Source organism: Tympanuchus pallidicinctus, unplaced genomic scaffold (assembly GCF_026119805.1).
Source record: "Tympanuchus pallidicinctus isolate F22 unplaced genomic scaffold, pur_lepc_1.0 scaffold8, whole genome shotgun sequence".
NCBI lineage: Eukaryota > Metazoa > Chordata > Aves > Galliformes > Phasianidae > Tympanuchus > Tympanuchus pallidicinctus.
Genome location: NW_026294802.1, coordinates 2,579,396 through 2,595,635, shown reverse-complemented (window position 1 = coordinate 2,595,635; position 16,240 = coordinate 2,579,396). Strand labels below are relative to the sequence as shown.

General features: G+C 45.1%; 1 protein-coding gene across 1 annotated transcript in view; it reads right to left on the bottom strand.

Annotated features, from left to right (window-relative positions):
- MICAL3 (microtubule associated monooxygenase, calponin and LIM domain containing 3) overlaps positions 1-1,472 on the bottom strand; it is a 155,307-nt gene extending 153,835 nt beyond the window's left edge. Inside the window, exon 1 of the mRNA XM_052668224.1 lies at positions 1,451-1,472. The gene's annotated coding sequence lies outside the window, so the exon portion shown is untranslated. The remainder of the gene's footprint in view (positions 1-1,450) is intronic.
- Between the last annotated feature and the right edge of the window lie 14,768 nt (positions 1,473-16,240).

Below are 16,240 nucleotides of genomic sequence, written 5' to 3'. Positions count from 1 at the left end.
CCCCAACTTTCTCTAAAAGCAGAACAGCACCAGCCCTGCGCTACCATGCACACACCGGTAACTAAGCCCTCAAACAAGAAAGTAACAGCACTGTAGTCTTCATGGAAGGAGAGCAGCATCTGCAAATCAGCTAAGCTTTCTCAAGAGGCACATTTGCAAAATACTCCTAAATGCGAACAGAGGAAGGTTAAAAGCAGGATATGTAAAACCACAGAGGTAAGCAAGCCTAAAATAAAATGTCATTGTGACCTCGGCCACCAGTGTTCAGGTTTACACCAGGAATACACTGTCACATACCACTTACCAGTCCTTTCTTAACACACAGAATTAATCAAGGACAGGATTTATACTCAGGACTTCCTGAAGACAAACATTCTGATTCGAGTCATTCATAACCCATGCAACCATTAGTTATGTTTTCGCCATAAATACATTTAAGTGACTGTTGAAAGGAAAACCTAAATGGTCTTCCTGTAGCATAAGAGGAGTTTCCCCATCCATTGCTTTAAGGACCGCCAGATATCCGAGTCCATCAATTAGCTACAAGGTACAACCTTTTGATTGCAGACTAAGATATGAATAAGTGCACACCTAGTGAGCACTTATATACTTCTATTGTCATCCATATGTACTGCAGCAAGCTCCAAGCTACACATAAATGTAGCTGTTTTATAACCAGAGTCTGAATTTGTCATTCTCAGCTGCAGATCAGCACGTAGCAGACTTCTGGATGGCTTAAAGCAACACTGTCACCTTCGATCTAACAATCCTGAGTTTAGTTTCTTGCAAGTGAGCGTCCATGGGATCTCAGAGCAGTGGAAACACTCCTGTGAATAAAGAAGTTAATTCCCACATGGCCAGTTATTCTTACCAAACACATCCCCACAGGATAACCAACACAAACACAAAGCCCTTGAAATGGGACACTGAAAAATACACAGAATAAGCACACTCTCAGCAAGAAACGAAGAACGATGGTATTAGTAGGACCACAGAACAAAGAAGACTATTCAGATAGATGCTTAGGTACACTCGAAATCTCCAGTATGGATTTTTAACTTGTCGCTTTCAGTCTGTAACTAGGACGGGCTCCAACGCGCTGTCAGTTCCGTGCCCGGATAGCCCACCGCCAAGCCTTTTCACTCAGCTACCCCTAAATCCTCTACGGCAGTGCGGGCCGTTCCACGCGAACCGCAGAACCGACGACAGCGCCGAGCCTCCGAGCCTTCCGGCCGGGGTCAGAAGATCCGCCGGCACAGAAAGCAGCGCAGCGGAGGCACGCGGGGCTCCCAGCAGCGTCTCTCCGCCCGCCCCGTCCCGCGGCCAGCGCCGGCCGGCCCGCACCGACCCCACCTGCGCGGCCTCCAGCAGCGCGGAGCCGTGCGGCGGGACCGCGGGCTGCCGCTCCGACGGAAGGAGCTCCGCGCCGCTTTGTTCGCCGCTCCCGCACCTTAAGCGCATCCAAAAGACCCGCGTCCCCATCGGAACAAGACGGCGGAACGCGGAAAGGCGGCAGAAACGCGGGCACGCCCGGTACCGAGCGCGCCTCAGCCAGACGCGGGGCCGGCAGCCCGCGCGGACCGAACCCGAACGCGCGATCCCGCCCGGCCGCGGGGGCGCCGCGCAAGGCGCCGCGACGGAACGCCGTGAGCGCGCCGCGATACTGCGGCAGGAGCGGGGCGACGAGCCGAGCGGCGCCCAGAGCTCTGCGGCACCGCGTCCGGCTCCGTCCCGCCGAGCGTCGCCCCCCTCCCCGCCTCGGGGCTCGCCGCCCTCCCGCACTTGCCTTCGCCTCATGCCGCCCGTGGCGCTGCCGGCGGGGCTCGGCGCGGCCCGGCTGGCCCTGCCCGCCGCGGACGGAGGGGCGGCGGCGCGCGCGCGCACACCTTGGCAGCCCGCGCGCGGAGCGAAGAGCGCCGCGAGGGAGGAGCGCGTGCCGGAGAAACGCCTCCGCCCCCCGCCCTGCTCTCATCAGCGGGAGGGCAGCGGCTCCTGCCGCCGGGCACGCGGAGCCCTGAAAGAGACAAGTGGAAGGATGGGGAAAAAAAGACCACGCAGCCGGGCGCCGCGCGCCGCCGCAAAGGGACGCGGCGCCCCCTCGCACCCCCGCGCTCGGCGGCGGTGGTACGCTCCACGCTCTCGAATCGGACAGGCCCGGCGCCGATTGGCCGCGCGGCGGGGCGAGGCCAGGGCGCGCCAAACGGGGTCGGAGGAGCGGAGATGAGAAAGGAAGGGGGCGGCCCGAGACGCGACCGCTTAAAGCGCCCCGGGCGGCGCGGCGGGAACGCGCGTCAACAACCGTTGGGCTGCGCGTGCCTGCCCGCAGACGGAGATACCTACCGGGGCGGCCGCCGCCCCTCCCCGGCTTTCCCTGCCCGCCGCCGTCGCACCCAACTGCGGTGTTCGCTCCCCGCGTGAGAGGCGCGCCTCGGCTGCCCCCGTTAACCGCCGCGAGGGTGGGAGGCGCGTAGAAACCGGCGGGAGGAAGGTGTGGATCGGAGCTTGCGGTGGCTGGAGAGGCGCTTATAAAGTCATCGCGAGGAAGAGCTAAATATATTTTTGTTTAGGGTTGGCTTGGGAGAAGCTTGGAGCTGTGGTCATGGCAACTCCTCCTGTTTGGGTCGCGTCGTGCTCTCAGAAATCGCTGCTCGCGTGCGTGCTCTGTGAGACCGAGAGAATTACGTCAAGTGGATGCCTGGCTCCATTATCGCAGAATAACAGCGTAACGTGAAGCATTGTCAGCCGCTGTCAGCTGGTTCTTGTATGACAGATCGCCTAGGTTGGAAATCATCTCCAAGAGCAAATCCAGCCATCAGCCTGGAGTCCCATGGCTAGTCGTGTCCCTCAGTGTCACATCCGCACATCTCCAGGGATGGAGGCTTCACCGCTTCCCTGGGCAGCATGCTCCAACGCCTCACTGCCTCTCTGTTAAGAAATCCTTCCTTATATCCAATACAAACCTCACTGGAGCAACTTAAGCCTCATTACCTGTCACCTGAGGGCAACATCCTACTGAATACAAATTCCTCTCTGGAAGTTTTAGAGAACAATGAGATCTACCCTAAGCCTCCTCTCATCTAGGCTGAGCAGCCCCAGCTCTCTCAGTCACTCCTCATAACTCATGTTTAATAACAAAATCCTGTTCTTCAGGAAGGTACTGAGGAGTGCATACAAATGTGTAAAATACAAGTACGTAGGTTTGTATGTACATGCATACTTCTAAATGGTCTCAGAAGCTACTGCTTACTAAGAGTTCCCTACATCTGGAATAACAGTCAGGAAGAGCACTTTCCATCCAGCATTTATATATACCCAATATGTCTGTATGCATACATATATTTGTATAACATTTACCTATAAATACTTTATCTCTGTCTGCACCACTGTGTGTAAGCATAACCACATAGATGTGCTATCTTTGCCCACACTATGTTGAGTATGCCAGGGGAGTCAGCTGATGTACACCTGAACAGAGAAGGAATGCAAACCAGTACAGAAGCACTGTGAATAATCCAGGAATTAGGAATCAAGAACAAACTCAGGATTATGTCGTAACAACATCGGTAATACAAAAGTAGTGCACTGTTCCTTTCAACAGGCTTTTCCAGCAGAGGTAATTCAAACATCTGTTATATCCAGATCCATATAGTTCCAATCTCATATGAAAGCCACAATTTTCCAACTCTACCTTAACAGAAGTTTTGATCTTCATAATCGATTAACTGTGTGGGGCTTGATTTTGACATGAAAAGCAGTCAGGTACAGTAACATCCAAAACAAAATGGATACCATTCATAAAAGACGCACAAAATGAGCTGGCATGGCTGGCTGTGGAAATTCTTACTACTGTGTGGTGCAACAAATATCAACCTGAAGTGCACAATTCCCAAATCACTATCTATATCCCTGTCTGAGAACAGATGGAGGAAAGCCTTCAGCTGATACAAACTTGGCTCAACCCACTCTTAATTACTGATGGAGTTTCCATGAGCATTGAAATTAGAGCTACCAGTTGCAATCAGTAGAGAGCCTGCTGAGTCAGCTTACGTGTGGAAAATCTGGCACAGAGATCTGTCCTCACCTGAGTAGTGCATATGTTCATACCCGTGCAAGTACCAGATGGCAGTCGCATCTGCATCAGTGAATATTCCTGCCTCTAAAACCAACCATGGTTAGTGAGTGGGGTAGTAGTTTTCTGCAGGTGAGGCAGCAGCTCTTCCTAACTTAATAACCAAATAATCAACATCTCCTTCCCTACAAAGACGTGAGATGAGGATGTGTTAGATTATGATGTGTTAGATTATTGAAAAATGGAAGTAGATGGAGGAGAGCATTTGCAACACAAAAGACTTTTTAAAATGCTCCCGAAGAGGCCAATGCACATGGTGTGTCCATTGATTACTGGCTGAGCACTTGGCCTCTGGACAATCAGGAGGGCTATCAGTTTAACAGTAATCTTTGTAAAATGCTAATAAGGACCTGAATAATTCCCATTAGGGAATTGAAGAGCCATCTGCACTCAGAATGAAGCTGTCTATGGCACCCACAGCAGGACTCTGTACATTTTGCCTTGCTATCTTGGAATCCAGTGGCAGAGAGCCTTAGTCATATGACAGGGTTATTTGCATCATTACACTGTCCTATTCCCAGAGGAGTTTTCACAATGCACTGTAAGAGGAAGAGTTTAAACAAGCAGAACTAAAGCAAAAACAAAGCACTGTGCTTCCTTTACGTGTCTCCTTTTACTGCATGCACGTGGTGTTCAGAGTGGGAGGAGGGTGGAAAGCAGTATCATAACTTCAGGCTAATAAAACACACCCTTGAGAGCACACAAGAAAAAGGGGCTGCAAGATCAGTACAAAAAAGGGTTACTCCATATAAAAAAGCTCAGAAAGCTGAAATTCTGCATCTCAGTCTAGTAGAATACTGACGTTCCAGACTTGTAATGTGCAAGGTGAGCCCATTGCTGTGTGTTCCCTGAGGCTTTTACAGTGCTGCTGTTTAGCACTGGGCTAGATAACAATCACCTCACCCCAGCAAAGCAGTGATTCTCTGTGAATGAGTGCCTGCAAGCACTATAAAACTGGGTGCCTCCGGTAAGCTGACCAACAGTCAAGGCAGTAGTCCCAAACCAAGCCAGAGGAAAAATATTGTCGTTCAAGAGTGAGTTCTTGAAAGGCAGTGAGCTGCTGCTGCTCAAAATAAGGTCACGTTATGGCACAGTGCCCCATTTTGAAAAATCAATACATAAAAACAGGGCCTGATTTTCTATATATTCAGTTTCTAAAATAAATTACTAAAGGTTCGTGAAAGCCAGCTGCTGCTCCTGGTTAGACAAGGATTATAGCAAGGAAGACAGTTACAGAAGGAAACCCAAGGAAATTTTTAGTATTTTCATGGTACCAAAGCTGTTTTCACATTAAAAATGTCCAGGGAATCTTAAATTCTCTTCTGAAGACTTTCCAAAGCTCAGAACTTGCCAGGTGGATGGCCGCTCCTGTGGGAATTTGTAATCTCTTTAAATACTGAGAACAGCAGATTCCATCATAAGCATACAGTCCTGGAGTAGAGTTTGGGACGCTTTGGGAGTTACCAAGCAAAAACACAGCGCAAGGATTTTCAAATGAGGAGACAATTGCTGAGTTACAGGGCAGGCTGGGAGGGATGCTGAGAGGTCATCTAGCTCCATCCCTGTGAAAGCACCTCTATCCTATCTGTTTTACTCTTAGAGACCTCCAAGGCTGAAAACACCAAGATCTACCCAGGCAAGCTGTTCTGCTTGCATGATTATCTCTTTTTGCTTTAGCTTTTCCATAGTGATTAACCTGGATCTCTTTTCCCATAATCTGAATCTACTTCTTATCCTGCCCATCACAGATCAAGTATTGTTCCTTTCACCTTTGCAGAAGCCTTTCAGGTGCATGAAGACTTATCATGTCACTTTTTATTACATTCTCCAGAAGTAAATCCCATTTCTTCTAATCTGTCTTCCTAGACTACATTGCAAGACCTCTGGTGATACCTTTTGAGGCTCTGAGTTAGGCCAAGTGCTCCCAATTGAGGCCTCATCACCATTCTGTTGAACGGGAGAAGCACTTGCTGTGTTCTGCAAACATCCCTTCTATTTATATAACTTAGTACAATGTCTGCAGTGCTAGAGGGTTTCATGTGCTTTCCACATTGATGTAAATTTGTAAGAGTCAGGTCAACAGCATGAAACCAAAGCACCACTGAAACATCTGAAATGCTCTCCATTAACAACAGCTCTTATCTACTGTACAGAAGTGTTTCCTGCTAAAAGTCGCTGCACTGAAATTGCTGCCTGCTGGAGGCAATTTCATTGGGGATCTCCCTGACGGATTATATTGCCTTATTTTCTGATGCTCACATCTACTTGGATTGCTAAGGCATATTTGCTTTGTGTAAAAGTAATATGTATACAAATCAGCAACTGAATGTTTCCAAAATAAATGTTTCCAGAAGAAGCTGAGGGACTGCAGAAAAAGTCCAGTTTTACAGAGGTCTGAAAATTTGTTGTCTTCTGCATCAGCTGCAGCTGTTAGTAGGAAGAATCATCAAGTTCTGGGGAAAACATGAAGAGCTTAATCCCTAAGCAATAACACAGGTGTTCGACTTGTGTTTGAAATACAAGGCAGAGGTCATCAAATACCCAGCATCCTCTTGGATGCCAGTGGTTATTTATTGCATGAGCATTTGGATAGCTGTCATCTTTATAAAATGAAGCTATTTAACCCTTTCCACCACTGCTGAACACACAAGCACACAATCTTGAATGATGTTGTGTGATAGGGGTTGAATTCCAAATAAATTGCTAGCAGTGTTTCAATAAAAGAAAAGAAGCCTAATTCACTTAGGAAAGCTACTTAAAGGATCAGCAAGAAAAAGTGAAGGCTTCACTTGGTAAAAACTCCTCGGGTTTGACAGGAAAATAAAAAGCCAGCCTATTGATCCAACAAATTTTGAGCATTTAAAAAAAATGTTACTAATCCTTCAGGCTAAGCAAATGCACATTCAGATAGGATCCAGTAAGGAAAGCTTCCTTGTGGCTACATGCAGACCTGCTGAGCATTGAGTATGGACAGCATTTGGGATCATTTTAGGAATTAGAGAGGCTCTGGATCTGTTCATACACTCTATAGGCAATTTCACTGCTCACAGATTGTCCAAGTTGTAAAACATAAAATTGCAGTTGATTTTACTGCTACTGCTCAGGTATAAGAAAAGCTAGTAAGAAACTTTCACTTTACATCGCTTCACCACGTTATGCTACATTACATTACACTACACTACACTACACTACACTACACTTTACTGTAAGTAAAGTGACCTCTACTACAAGTAGAGATAACCTAAGACAAAGGCTATCCAAGGACAGAAAACTCCCTCCCAGCATTGTACAGGATGCTAAGGGTCAGGAAGAGTAGCCCAGGTAAGTTTGACTTCATGGTTCCTTACAGAACAACAACACCTGGATCTGTAAAGACATGCAAGATCACCTTCAATTAGCAAAAGATATATATACAAAAAAACAACCGTTGCCACACTATGTAATTAATAGCTTAAACAAAAACTCAGAAGTACAGCACTTCCTTTTATGCAGCTAGCCCTTGGGAAGGACTAGAGAAATGGATTTAAATATATCTTGGTCAAGTACAATGGAAAGAAAGGCCTGTGATATCATCACTGGGACATATAATTGGTTCTTGACCTAATTTGGGCTATACCAATCCTGCACAAGAGCTGACTGGGCAGGACTTCCCCTGGAGCTGGTTTACTCAGCATAGCACACGTTAAGGTCTAGAAGGCATGTTTAACACTTAGAGTTTAGCCTGAGGCACGTTTTGTGTATTTGTTTATAAAGCAACATCATTTTACTCCTTTAACCAAGCTGTGTGGAGCAGCTCCCTTGTGTTGCCTAGAAATAACCAACAGGCCTGATTCTCAAACAAGTCTGAAAGTTTTCTTCAAGCTTGTATCTTACTCGTCGTTAGGCTCTCTTTAGCAGAAGGCTTGGGGTTGAGGAACTTACTGTTTAACAAGTAGTATTAGACCTATCCTTTGGCAAACTATAAAGAAGACTCTACTTATGTGCCATCCAAATTCATCACTGTTTACAGAAGTATTAATAGTAAGAGGAAAGTAAATCAATGAAGTCATTTTATTGATCCTGAAAACGTGGAACTACTATTAATAAAACATGTTTATGTTGTTTTATGGATAGGTCAAAGTCCTGGTAGAGTATGTTTGTCATTCTAATTTATGCACAGTTTCATCAACAAAGTATTTGTTATTGCAGCATTGTATTTATTCATCTCCTGTTTTCCTCCCCCACAGCCAGAACATCTGCTAAATATTTCTGAATCTAAGCTTGTTGGGATAGGGCCCGTTACTTTTACATATTTATGAACTGTGTGGTACACTGGCATTCATTCAGCAAAGACTGCTTCCCAAGGCTCATGTACGAATGACATAAACCGGTACTGGCTTATGTGCAGGAGGTCTACATGTGCAGAGTTCACAGAGGGGCTGGAAATCCTGTTACATGCAAAACTACTTATGCTCCACTGCTGAAAAAGAACAGAACTATCTGCTAATATCTGAGTGATGCAAGAAGGCCAGAAAAAAAGGAAGAACTGGTACTTATGGTGATCTAAGGCATTATAAAGAAAAGTAATTTGAAAAAACTGAATGAAAAGAGACATCTCTTAGCATCAAATCTGGAGAAATATTCCAAACCTGCAGAAGATACAGCGCTTGTGTTAGTTGTAATGGAATGAACAAAGCAGAACACAGAACTGGTTTTCGGGTGGAAAAGTGAACAAATAAATCATTTCTGATTTCTGTTTTTCTTGTTGTAGTCCAGCATCCCATGCCAACACTCACACAGGCCCATCTTTATGCTGTTTACACACTGAAGGGAGTGTATTCTGCCTTCATTGTGTGGAGAACTTACACATGTGACTCCCATTAGCACAAACAGAAACTACGTTCATAAATTTCCCTTTTGTGCACGGACTGAGTGGGCCTGTCACTATTTGCTTTTCTGGCTGGGTTGCAAATGGTACCTTTCCAAAGTCAGAGCAGTAACATTTTCTAACCTTGTGAAAAAGAATGCAGCCCATCTCCTCTCGACTGTGAGAGCCATCTACACTTTGAGGATCATCTGTCTGCCTAAGTCCATGCCAGCAACAGAACACAAGCACAAGCACAGCCTAATAGCCTTAATGAGATTACAGCTACAGATGCCCCTGTGCTGCTGTCTGGCCAAGGAACAGAACAAGCACCAAGTTCATTTAGAGAAAAAAATCCCCTTAACCTCCGCCTGAGTGGGTTGCAGTCAGATCAGAATTTCAGAACGACAGTGAGTGAGATCCACACACTGATTTCCTTCTTCTTGCAATTGTTTTGCAATGCATTATTTTTTACAAAGCAGTATATTCTCATAGATCTTGGGATTTAAGTAATATTTTTCAGGTAAAATACTAAAACTGATGTTCTGTAGCCACAGTGCATCTAGAGATGCCTGATATTAGCTATATTAGATTGATCTCACCTATGACTTTTCTATGTTTGCCTACTGTCTGTTTGTATGCTTGCCTATGATATCCATATTCCACAGTGGAGTGTGGTGGATCTTTGCCAATATAATCATTATTTTTTTAATCAGCACTTTATCTGATGCATCTGTTTGTAACTCTATCCTATGTACAGACAGTACTCTCTCTGCACCTGTTTCAAGCAGCGTTTGGTTTACTTACTGCTTAAATTCCTAATCTGAACAAAAACAAGTAAGTAAGTGTGTACGATGAAGCCTGGAATTAAATGAAACAGCTGACCTTTGGATAGTACCATATCAGCTGGCTAGAATGCAAAACCTGGTATCAGTGCATTAAGGTACCCACTGTGCTGCTCTGATTACAGCCTGCAATTGCTGCCATGCAGATTTCGTTGAGCTTCCTGGGTGCCAGCAAGAGAGAAACCCAGTGCAAATAGCTAACTCTGTAGCTCCTACGGGACTTCGTGCCTGGAAAAGAAGATCTACTAGCAGCCCCTTTGCAGATTTTGCATGAGGCCTATTTAAAAGGGCTAGCACAAAAGAAAATTCCTTCCCTTACGAACAGCAAAACCCATAATATCATAGTATCAAACAATAAGTAACATTTTCAGCAGAAGGAAGGAGAGGCCAGCTGGGTCAGTACTCACAGAGCACGGCTGTATCGTCACCTTCTCCAGGCACAGACCAGCTCCTCCCCGAGGGGTGCTTGCAGTTCACCCACCTGTGCCACAGCTGCCACCCAGAGCAGAGAGCTCCCTCGCTTCCCTCGTGCCCAAAATTGCCCAAACAATTTGCTCTTTCACTAGGCCGGCAGAATGAAGCCAAACTAAGAAGGAAATGGGGTCTGGGATGCAAAGCTCCTGCTGTGCATCTTGCAGGGTATTGGGGAGATGGTGTGATGAGGCTCCGGCTGCCAGTTCGTCACTGTTGCTGTGGTAACGGAGCAGTGGTCTCCTGCGGCCTGGTAGCAGAGGCAGCAGCACTGAGAGCAGGCATTGCCCCCTCCTCTGAGGTGTTCTCTGGCAGAGGCAGGACCCAGCGCCTAAAACAGGCTCTGTCACACCGAGCATTTCCTTCCCCCATATACACACTTTAGGTTACTCCCCTCACCGAGCTCTATGGTGCCTGTCAGTCGCATTTGTATGGTATAACGAAGCTGGCACAAACCCGAGGGAGCCCGTTGCTTCCTCTGGGAAATACTGTGTCATGTGAAAACAGGAAAATGGCAACCTTGTTCCGGTAAACATCTGAGCATCACTCAGTCATAGGCTCACAGAATGGCTCAGGCTGGGAGAGACCTTAAAGCCCACCCAGTTCCAACCCCCTCTGGTGGGCAGGGCTGCCACCCACTAGATCAGGCTGCCCAGGGCGATACGTGCTCACCAGTACTTGAAGAACAGCTAGGGTAGAGGGAGATCATTCTGTCCCTTTCAGCAGGTGAATGAACAGCTGAGGCAGTAATGGGACTTTCCTCTGCCAAGATTTTCCCTGCCAACATGACTGAGTGCAATGTGTTTGTGAGGCCCCATCCACAGCTACAGCAAAGCTGCAGGGCAGGGAGAGATCCTTTGTTCATGTCCCCTGAAGTGAAAAGTCTGGACGGGATCCTTTCTGAGGATTTATTGGTGTTTTTGATTTGTTTTAAATATTATTATTATAGTATTGACATTAATGGTAATATGACAGGACAGGCTGTAGCAGCAGATACCTACAGACCCTGTACTCTTTGTAGAGAAGTCAGGACTGCAGAGCAGGCATTACGTTGCTGGACAATGAACAATTCAGGCTTGTTTTGCAAAGCAAATCCTTGGATAGCTAAATAATACCACTTGTTTACATGAGATTATTTATCTCATCTTCTTAATAAAATGTTGGTAATGGTTCTTTGTTACTTTCCTTATTATTCTCTACTAATGCCAAGTGCTTCTTTCAAAGTAATAGATTTCCTCTCTCAGGACAGCAGTAACAAACACAGCTTTGTGTGCACGTAGGTGGTACAGACAGAAACAAATATGCATAAGTTAAAACCCACACATTTGTTCACTTGATTAAATTTCCTGTCCTCACTTTTAACTCAGATTGTTGAGCTTCCCCTGGCAGTAGCTTATTGCCGCTTGCTAGATAAAGACAGGTCTCTAGATGCTCAAATCCAAATATTAAAGATCCCGTCATGACAGTGTATTAAATACCTTTTTACCCCAATATAATAGGAAGCAGCAGGGACAAGACCAGCTCAGAACAGCAGTAAGAGCCAGAAGGGTTAGAGTGTACTGAGCCAGATTCAAAATCTGTGAGTAGGCTAAAAAATTCTCCAACAACAATAACAATTAAACTCATTTTACTCTTCTTTGCCTCTGGCTTCAGACTCAGTTTACAAGCTTTTATGCAACACTAAAAGGATTATAACTTAACTCAATTTAGGAAAAGTCACATTTCTCTAGTGCTTTTGTGACTCTAAACCATGGGACTCTGAGAACGTCACCAAATGGAGTGGTGGCCACAATAGTGCTGAAAGACTGGTTATGAAAAAGTGCCTTTTCAAAGCAGCTAAAGAGCATCTAGAGCCAGTCCCAATAGGTCTGGAGCTTGTATATTGCAGATGCTGGGCTTTAACAGCATCCTCTCCCAGTCTTTGCATGGCAGCTTAGTGGGTTGTTCAAGTTCCAGGTACATCCAGAGTTATAAGCATCTGGCCCCATACAAATGTAAGCTTACTAAAAATAGGAATGCATGTAATAATGCACCATGTTATAATGGCCATTTTATGGCTTCTTCCTCAGTAATTTTAAATGAGAATGGAATAAAATCAGAAACTGGACTGTATGCTTAATCTTACATAAGGGAAATACTAGCTGGTAGATACAATTAGATACATCTATCTTGCTGATACACACACATATACCAACGCTTTTATGGTTGGCTTGATGGAAAAGACTTGGTGCCTCTGGGTGTGATAGCACAAGGCCACTCAAAATGAAGCTGTCCCTGGAGAAGGCAAGCCTGAGAGGGAACAGTGCTGGGTAATGAACGTCTCAGAGAGATGTCAGGGAGAGGAGGTGGCTAGACTTGGCCTGCAGCACTGAGGAGCTGTTTGCATCTTTATCCTCTCACAGCCTGAGCACTAGCTAGAAGTATTTAATGGGATCACAATGGCAGCTGTACCATTACTCTTGGAAGAGGGTATAAAAATGACAGCAGTTAATAAGCACCATTTTCTCATCAGTCGCCTCATCAGACTAATTTTGCAAACAGAATGCTTTAGAGGCTAAAGGGCTGGAAATGACATTCAGACTGCTGAGTTCAGGCCAATGCCTACACATCTCAGTCTCAAGCACAAACAAAAAGAGAACTACACTAAATGTACATCCACAGGAAGGCACAGATTTCATAAACTGAACGGGAAGGCTAATGTTGGCACTTTCATTCTTCTTTAAGTTTAAGAGGCAACAGAAGCAGCAACATGAATGCCCTTTTGTCTATAAATGTCCAAACCATATTCCTAGGTGTGAAGCTCCCTCACAGAAAGGACTGCTTGTTTGGAGTTCATGACTGAGGACAGCAATGAACCCTTAAAAAACCCACAAATGTGGTGGATCAGGGTGGAAACAAGCCTGTAATTGAGGAGACAGTTCAGAGAAGGGGTCCTTGTATCCGAAGGAGGGGGCTGGCTGATATGAAATGGAGACATGCGTGTGGTCCAAGAGCAGGATAAAGGCAGGGAGTGTGTTTATGCGCGTAGGCAGGGAGTGGATTGTTTGCAGTGGGAGTGCATGCATATGATTTAGAGGTGGCCTTTTCACTTTTCCTTCTTCTAGCCACTGAAGGTTTGAGAAGTTCAATTTTCCAGACATAGCAAAAAAAGTATCTCTTATAGTACTGTCATCATCAGTCACTAATTAGATAACTCTGACACAAAACATGTGAAAAGAATTACTGTCCAGCTAAATATTGAGGTTCAGTTTTGCTCATAGTGTCCCTCTCCAGATGTTTTTCTTTTCACATCCATTTCATTTATTCATTGTGATCTACAGTTGGCCTTATCAGCAAGCATCTCTGCTGTTTTTCTATTTTTAAAAGAGGGGAGCACATTTGCTCTGATTTTGCTTGAAAATCTGTGGTGCGTAGCTGGTAGAATTAACTCAGAGTGAAATTTCAAGGCTTTAATAAAGTTATCACCTCACTAAAATAGATTATATGCTAAGCAATTTGAATAAGCTAGGCTTTCTTCCTCCCCCCCCTAAAAAAAATAAAAAAATCCGTATCTGATGTTCATGAAGATCCTTGCTCCTGCTTGTCTATACTCCTATTAATTGCAGCTATAGTCATGCCTGTTATTGATGAGTTTCTGGAGAGCTCAGCAACTCAGCAATTTTATAACAGCATTATAAATAATTCAATCAACTGTTCTTCCTCACATCCAGATCTCACTTATTAATGGACTTTCTTTCTAGGCGGTATTTTCTCATCTCTCATCACCATCCAATCTATATTCTTGGAGGATGGATGTAATTAGCTTTGCAGTCCTTCTGCCAAAACTTCCACCAACTTCAGTCAGAAATTTGCCTGAAGAATGCCTAATGATAGCCTGTAGGAGTTGGTCCTATTTCTGTACAGCGGGAGCAGGCTGAAGTGAATGAACACAGGTGGGCAACACAGTCCCACGGGCGTCTGAATCCCATGGGAGGGTTTAACTCACAAGTATTTTAAGAGAAGCATGAAAGAGTGGGTTGGGATGTATGAGAGAAGGCAGATGAAGAACATGGGGGAAACAAAAGAGGGTGGAGAAGCAGAGCAAGTTCAAGATTTTCTATGATTAACCCATGTTAAACCCTGTTTGGCTGTGGATTTGTTTTTGTTGGTTTTGGTTGTTCTTTTAGTTGGTTGTTTTTATTTTAATCTTTTCGAATAACAGAAGAGCTAATTTTCTCTCTCTCCCCTTTTCTATCATCAGACAGCTGTGCAAATATTTTAGCATGTGATTGTAGAAGCACAACACTAAAAACTTCTGAACTGTGCCAAGAGTCAAGTACAGGAAAACAAAAGGCAAAAGCCTGGGGTAGGTCCAGCTGCCAGGACTGTCCATCCCCAGGAGAACTGGACAGAGGAAAAAGAGAAGAAAAAAGGAGGTCTGATAGCTTTCATTGCTTACAGTGACAGTATTCCAGGTCATAAGGAAACACAGACTTGTAGTCTTTTATAAGCAAAGGTATCAAAGCAATTAGCAGTCTATTAAATCTCTTGGAGGTGGTGGTTTTATCTGCAGCAGCAATTGCTTGCATTGTACTTGTACAAGATACTGACTTATCAGGTTGCACGTTCATTGAAAACCCAACTTACACCTTACAATATGTCAGCCGTTGAATTTGGGAAATCAGTGCTATGTGCTCAGTATGAGGTAACACTGCTCTGGCATGAAACACTTCTTCCAGCAGTTTTGAGGGTTTATCAACAAAGAAGTGATCCAGGTCAGCCAACATAAGATGCATCTCTTCACAGGTTCTCTGAGGAGTTTATGCCACATACGTGTGGGCAGCAGGTGATAATGAAAGCCTAAATACGTCATGGCCAGGAATCAAGTTGCACAGTGATTCTCTGCCAAAGACTCCTATCTTCTTACTGCAGAGGAATGACTTAGCCCTTAAAAAACTCAGCTTTCACTTGCAGTATCCTGACAGAACAGCTTTATCTTTCCCTACTTCTTAAGATAAAGCCGTAGATATATAGCCATGCCCTATTTTCCTGCAATGGAAAATGCTAAGTTTTGCAAAGGAATGTGCAAAAATTCATCTCACTAGTGAGCAGCCGAAGGAATAAGATTTCTTACTGAAGCTGGTTATAATTCTCTGCACTGAAACGTAGAGCTGGCTATGCTGCGTGTCATCTCCTATCCTACAGAATTAAGCAGGTAGTTATTAAAACTGCACTAATTACACCCACACCGAACACACTGCAACCCTAAAGGAAGACATTCCTCCTTCCATCAAAGACAGCAAAATCATTTCATCATTTCAGGAAGCTTTCACAGTCCACACTTCCTCTAACAATTTTCATTCCACTTCACTTAATTACCTGAATTATTAATTAATGTTAATCAGCTAATGCTTTGCACAGTGCTTTGGCTTAGTAAAATACTGTATAAATCCTCGGTATGAATGATTCATTAGGCTGCTATTTGTTTTACCACTGTTGCTTTCTATTCTCACTGTTTTGTACATTGCCCTTCAGAGGCAGTGGCCAGGATGAAGCCAGTGCTGCCATGGTTATTGTTCCCAGCCTAAGCTGTGCAGCCAGCAATGCCATCTGGCATGGCAGTTTGAAGATGGTAGCTTTTCTAGCAGTGCCATTTTTTTTAAATCTGAAGATCTCATGCCCCTTTATTCACTTGGCAGCATTTTCACCTTGCCACCTGGCTCAGATTTTAGCCTTAGCTGCAGCTATCCCCTTACCACATCTGCACAGTGAGGAGACAGACAGAGGCTCTCCTCACTCAGCAAGACAGCAGAAAAAAGGGGTGGTTGCAGCCTCCCCCAGAGGGAGATCTGTTTCTAGACTGAATCCTGGAGATATCTGCAATTCTGTGATTCCTTCAGAAAACCTATCCAGCACTCTGTTAATGTCAAAGAGACAACAGACTGCAGCAGAGCTGCAGCTAACGTGGCCCCA